Here is a 6,948-nt window from a genome sequence, read left to right as displayed (position 1 = left end):
TATCAAGAACATATTGACCCAGTGCAAACTTGCTGACAGTCATCGCACTTAACCTCACATAACCCCAGCAGAAATGCAACAATGTATTAACATGGGTTTTAGAGAGTCTGAAATGAATAATTTATATGACATATGTATTTCTAAGTAATTTATTAACAAAGTGCAAATCTACAGAAGCTAACATGGAAATAAACCCATGTAAATCAGGACTGAAACAGGCCAGACCAGAACTAAACTCTCAGAATATAATACAACAGAAAACACCACATTAACAGAAACTAATAATGGAACACAATAATCACAAGGAACATAAGTGGACACAGAGCAAAATTGTTATCCCATCCTGTCTATGGCTGACGCTGAGAGCCCTGCATTTGTCTCTTCTAGATTGGACTACTGCAGTATTCTATTTTCAGGGTTACCGCAGCAGCATTAGGGGTCTCCAACTGGTTCAGAATGCTGCTACCAGACTTTTGACACAAAGCAGAAAATTTGACCACATTACACCCATTCTGGCATCTCTTCACTGGCTGCTTGTCTCTGTGAGAGCAGATTTTAAAGTTCTCCTACTAGCCTATAAAATTGTTCATGGACTGGCACCTTCCTACCTGGCTGACTTAGTAAAGCCCTACATTCCCGAGCACCCGGGCCTTGCGCTCGCAGGATGCAGGACTAATTTGTGTTCCTAGGGTGAATAAAAATTCTGCGGGGCAAAGAGCTTTCTCTTATTGTGCCCCTTTCTGTGGAACAGTCTTCCAGCATCTCGAACGCAGTCAGATTCCGTGGACACTTTTAAAGCCAGATTGAAGACGCATCTATTCTCCCTCTCATTTAAGTAAGGTTGTTATGTGGGCCGCTGAAGAGGAGGTACTGCTGGCCCACCACCACCAGAGGGCGCCCTGCTTGGAGTGCGGGCTCCAAGCACGAGAGGGCGCCAGACCCAGAAGAAGTGACAGCTGTCATCCTCTGCACCAGCTGTCACTCGTTCATCATCATCATCATCACCTTAAAGCCGGACTGCAACTCCACCTCCTCGCCGAGAAATCGCGACTACTGAAGAGGTAATTTCTCTGCTGACACATACCTTGTGTAATAATCTGAACTTCTGTTGCAGTCGTTTTCCTGGTGGTTTTCCTTGTCTGTGGGATTGGCGTTTGGTGTGACAGCGACGGCTTCGCCTCACACTCCAAACCAGATAAGTGGTTAACCAGGAGCTGCACGAGTGTGTGATTGGAGGTGGAGGTGCTCCCTCCTAACTGTGTACAGACTGTGGATTACTGAGTGCGCGGACTCACACTCATTCATCTTGTCTCTGCTTTCTGCCAGCAGTACCAGGGTCGACAGCCGAAGACAGAGGCCACCTGGGGACTCGGGACTTGGCGGCTCCGGTGTTCTTCAGACCGTTGGTGGTGGAAGCCGTGTGGGACGCGGCTTCTCTCTCGTTGGGGGTCTTCTATCTTCGAGCCTGCCCACACGTCACCTGGTGTCAATTGACTTTGCAATTTCTGTATATTTAGTTGTGTATTATCACAACATTAAATTGTTACTTTTTGGCTTATTCATTGTCCGTTCATTTGCGCCCCCTGTTGTGGGTCCGTGCTACGACACCTTCCCAACAAAGGTAAGGCTAAGGTGAACCACAAGGGGAACTACACACCAACATGAACTGAAACAAGAAGAATGGACACAGAACACAGAAGACAACACTGGTAACCAGGACTAGGAGTGCACCAACCTAGTTAGAGAGAGTGGTGTCAACTCAGAACATGGCACAATTTTGGGCCCTACTGCACTGAACTACTGAATGGACCTTTGATGTTTTCAGCATTATTTTTAAATCATTTAACCACATACAGCAACACATCCAGGTACAGGTGCTATCAAAATAAATTAATAAAATAGTTAAGCTATCAAATGTACATACATTTACAATTTATGATGATTATTTAATTAATTTAATTAATTAATTTCATTATTTAATTAATCTAAAAAAAACATCTGGAAATCACAATGTATGTTTTGTATGTCTGCTCCTCCACATCGAAAGGAGTCAGTTGAGGTGGCTCGGACATCTTTTCCGGATGTCCCCTGGACGCCTCACTGGAGGTGTTCCGGGCACGTCCCATTGGGAGGAGGCCCCGGGGAAGACCCAGGACACGGTGGAGGGACTACAACTCTCGGCTGGCTTGGGAACACTTGGGGTTCCCCCGGAGGAGCTGAGGGGGTGTGTGTGGATCGGGAGGTCTGGGCGGCTTTGCTTGAGCTGCTGCCCCCGCGACCCGACTCCGGATAAAGTGGAAGAAAATGGATGGATGGATGGACGGATGGATGTTTTTAAATAATTTATTTGTATGTTACTGCTGCAAATAAGTATTTGAACAGCTGTGAAAAGTTAATATTTGGTACAGTAGCCTTTGTTTGCAATTACAGAGGTCAAATGTTTCCTGTAGTTCTTGACCAAATTTTCACACACTGCAGCAGGGATTTTGGTCCACTCCTCCACACAGATCTTCTCTAGATCTTTCAGGTTTGGAGTTTCAGCTCCCTCCAAAGACTTTCTATTGAGTTCAGGTCTGGAGACTGACCAGGCCACTCCAGGACCTTGAAATGCTTCTTACGGAGCCCCCCCTTAGTTGCCCTGGCTGTGTGTTTGGGGTCATTGTCATGCTGGAAGACCCAGCCATGACCCATCTTCAATGCTCTTACTTACTTACTGAGGGAAGGAGGTTTGTTTGCCAAAATCTCACAATACATGACCCCATCCATCCTCCCTTCAATACGGTGCAGGCGTCCTGTCCCCTTGGCAGAAGAGGCCCCCCAGAGTATAATGTTTCCACCCCCATGCTTCACAGTTGGATGGTTTTCCTTGGGGTTGTTCTCATCCTCCTAAACATGGTAAGTGGAGTTTGATTCCAAAAGCTCTATTCTGGTCTCAATCTGACCACATGACCTTCTCCCATGCCTCCTCTCCAAGATGGTCACTGGTGAACTTCAAATGGCCTGGACATGTGGCTGGCTTGAGCAGGGGACCTTGCTTGCCCTGCATGATTTTAAACCATGACAGCATCATGTGTTACTAAAGTAATCTTTGTGACTGTGGTCCCAGCTCTCTTCAGGTCATTGACCAGGTCCTCCCTGTGTAGTTCTGAGCTTTCTCAGAATCATCCTTACCCCCACAAAGTGAGATCTTGCATGGAATTCCAGACCGAGGGAGATTGACGGTCATCTTGTGTTTTCTTCCACTTTCTAATAAATAATCATAACAGTTGTCTTCTACCAAGCTGCTTGCCTGTTGTTCTGTAGTCCATCCCAGCCTTGTGCAGGTCTACAGTTTTGTCCCTGGTGTCCTTAGACAGCTCTTGGTCTTGGCTATGGTGGACAGGTTGGAGTGTGATTGATTGAGTGTGCAAACAGTGTCTTTTATACAGGTAACAAGTTCAAACAGGTGCAATTAATACAGGTAAGAGTGCAGAATAAGAGGGCTTCTTAAAGAAAAATTAACAGGTCTGTGTGAGCAGAATTCTTGCTGATTGGCAGGTTCTCAAATACTTATTTGCAGCAGTAACATACAAATAAATTATTAAAAAAATCATACATTGTGATCTCTGGATTTTTTTTTTTTTTTTTTTTAGATTATGTCTCTCACAGTGGACATGCACCTAAGATGAAAATTTCAGACCCTCCATGATTTCTAAGTGGGAGAACTTGCAAATTGCAGGGTGTTCAAATACTTATTTTCCCTCACTGTAAATGGTCAGACTTTTAATCACAGAAATGACTCTGGTCCCGCATGCGAGGGGTTTAATGGAAATACACTGCAATCCGACGGGACATTTTATCCGATGTGAGTGAAAATCCATTGTACAAAATCTGTTAGATACGATGTTTATTACATGGAAAACAATACAAAAGCTTTGGGACTTTTGTGTCCGGTGACTGCGAATATCTGGTTTATATGATGATGGTTTAGGGGAGTTTTACTGTACATGGACTAAAACAATAAATTACCTCTCAGAGCTTTGACGATGAAGTTGCTTCCATCCAAACCACGGTTGACTTTATTTTCCCAAATTTACTTCTGTTCGGATCTGAAGGGAATCTGTACATCTTGAAGCTCGTGTTGTGTCTATTGTGCCTCCAAATACCACAACAACCCAGCAATTTTCAGGAAATAAATAAATAAAATAGCTGGATTTACATGCAGACAGATTAACAGCAAAGGCTATTTTGAACTCAAGATGGCACCATGAGTCACATGACCAGTTTTTTTTTCGACTCGTCATGTCAACCATCTCTCTATCAAAGTACACTACACCAACCCACACACTAACACATAAACACACTCACACAAACGCACACACAACAAAGTCAAATCAGTGAAATGCAACAGGAAACTGACGTTAAAGATAGAGAATCAAAGAACTTACCTTAGTATAATCTATCAGACATAGTGATCCTTGACACCCCCCCCCCCCCGCCCCAATCGATTACCTGTGTTTGTCTTATCTTTTCTTCCTTTGAAGCCCAAAAGTAAAAGTGATATCTGCTTTGTTGTTGTTTCTGGGGACTTCCCGTTGGTTGCAGAATGTAAACAAAACCACATGTGATACCAGTGAGTGGTTTTCCCATCATTTATGCCAGCATTGTGAACAGTTACGGTTTAAATATGATAGAAAAAGATTATTTTGCCAAAGGTACATGGAATTATTTGCTGTGAATGATTCTGTAAGTATCATTTATTCTGTTAGTCAACAAATCTGATCGACTTGCCATTGAGAATGGGTCAACAAGGCAAAATTATGTTTGGCTTGAAATGTGTGACATCTTGCAATCTAAGTATGTGGACTCTCAGTGGGAGTGAATAAGCTGCCTGGGGTGTGGCACAGCTGAGGCCACAGAAACCGTAACAGGCTTATCGAACGTCGAGTGAGACCAAAACTATGGAAACTATAAAAACTATGGTGTATCACATACAATCGATGCAATATATTTACATCACGTATCTCAATCCATATTGTTGATGTTCGATCCAAGACTTTGCCTAGTTATAGTATATATTTAATTTAACCTTTATTTAACCAGGTTAGTTCCATTGAGATCGAGACCTCTTTTGCAAGGGAGGCAATATAAAGCTTCCAGTTCACCTAACATGCATGTCTTTAAATGTGGGAGGAAACCCACACAAACACAGGGAGAACATGCAAACTCCACACAAAAAGGCCACACATGGGATTCAATCCATGACCTTCTTGCTGTGAGGCAACAGTGCTAACCCCTAAGCCAAACAGGGATGATAAAGAACATTTTTTTCGTGCACCCGTCACAAAATGAGTCAAATTTTCGTGACCTATAGTTTGTTCATTGAATCTTTGCTGTAATTGTGTAAAAATCAGTGTGGATATTCCAGAACATCTCGAGCAGTCACTTGCTTGTTGATCTTTCTTATTCTTCTTGTAAAGCCACTTTGCTCGATGCGTCTCCAAAGTGCGCACTTCCAGTCTGCAGCAGCGCTCCGCAGACTTCCCGCCGGGCTGCGCTCCCTTATTTCTGGAGGCGCAGCGACAATCAGCCCCAACAGGTGGAAAGGTCGAGTGGGAGAATAAAAAATAACATGCCGGACTCTTCAAGTAGCTGCGTTTGACGCGCACAGGAAACTTGTGCTTTTGGCTTGTTTTCCTCTGCAGGATTGGAGCCGAATGCGGTGCGCGCTCGCCGTCTGCGCGTTTCCCCACAAATCACACCGGATGGAAGTCGTGATGAAAACTGAACGGATGCGGGATCGCTGTCAAGTGTCCAAAAGGAGAGAGGAGGACGCAGACTGCGCTGCAAACCGACGGAGAGACAAACTGGCACCATAAAGGGTCTCCCTGCAGAAACACGCTGCAGTGATCACGGATGCTCCGCGCAAGAAGTTAAAGCCGGTTGATTTGTATTATGCATCTGATTTCTTATCGCTGTTTTGGATCAAAGGATAAGAGCTGTGATCCCTCTGAGAGAAGTTCAAATGCGCAACATCCCAAAGGTTAGTTTTCTGCTCCGCACTGCCTGAAAACGCACATCTTACCGATGCGTAAAGGCGCATAAAAGCTGTACCCTTTCGTGCCCTAAAGGTGCGTGTTTAATTGCTGGTTAATTACTTGATGCTGACTTTTATATGTTTTATTACGAATCAGAGGCCGTGTTGATGTTCTGCAGGGTCTGCTGTGCTCTGTGTGTTGTCTAATCAATGCAGGAGGAAAAGTGTGATGTTTTGTTCTTTAATCATTATTTTTTTCCAAATTATGTCGTCTTATTTATTCCAGATTCTGCTGTTGTCCACCGCACACACATACGTCATAAAGCCATCTATCCACTCCTGCAGGTGTACCACTAGTCTGTGTTATGTCATACAGATATCGGCATTTATTTATTTAGTTATTTATTTATTTTGCACATGAAACCAAATTATGGGCACATGTACCAAATAATATTTAAGTTTACTATTTCATCAGAGGACAGATCATCATCATGAAAATCACTGCAAACCCAAAGATACATGAAAGGTTTTGTTGAGCTTAGTCAGGTCCATAAGTACTTTAGACTATGACACAATTTTTGTAATTTTGCATCACAGTGGAAATTAAATGAAACAAGTAAGATGTACTTGTTGCAGATTCAAGAGGTTTAGGAAAAAATATTGCCTTAACCATTTAGGAATTGCAACAATTTTTAGACACAGTCCATCCTTTTTTTCAGAGCCTGTGAGGGGCCTGGTGCCTATCCCAGCAGTCATAGGGCATGAGGCAGGGTACACCCTGGACAGGAGGCCAATCTGTCATCAGGCCACATGCAGACAAAAAACACATTCACACCCGCACGCACCGATGGACAATTTAAGGTTTTCAATCCATAACCTGCAGGTCTTTGGATGTGGGAGGAAGCCGGAGCACCCAGAGTGAACCTACACAA

General features: G+C 43.7%; 1 long non-coding RNA gene across 1 annotated transcript; it reads left to right on the top strand.

The window, feature by feature from the left end:
* Positions 1-5,410: 5,410 nt before the first annotated feature.
* Positions 5,411-6,017, top strand: LOC117516569. Its single transcript, XR_004562467.1, has 2 exons — positions 5,411-5,578; positions 5,685-6,017. It is a non-coding gene; the product is annotated as an uncharacterized LOC117516569 (long non-coding RNA).
* Positions 6,018-6,948: the final 931 nt, after the last annotated feature.

Source organism: Thalassophryne amazonica, chromosome 9 (assembly GCF_902500255.1).
Source record: "Thalassophryne amazonica chromosome 9, fThaAma1.1, whole genome shotgun sequence".
NCBI lineage: Eukaryota > Metazoa > Chordata > Actinopteri > Batrachoidiformes > Batrachoididae > Thalassophryne > Thalassophryne amazonica.
The sequence above is the reverse complement of the archived record's forward strand: the minus strand, read 5'-3'. Positions and strand labels throughout refer to the sequence as shown.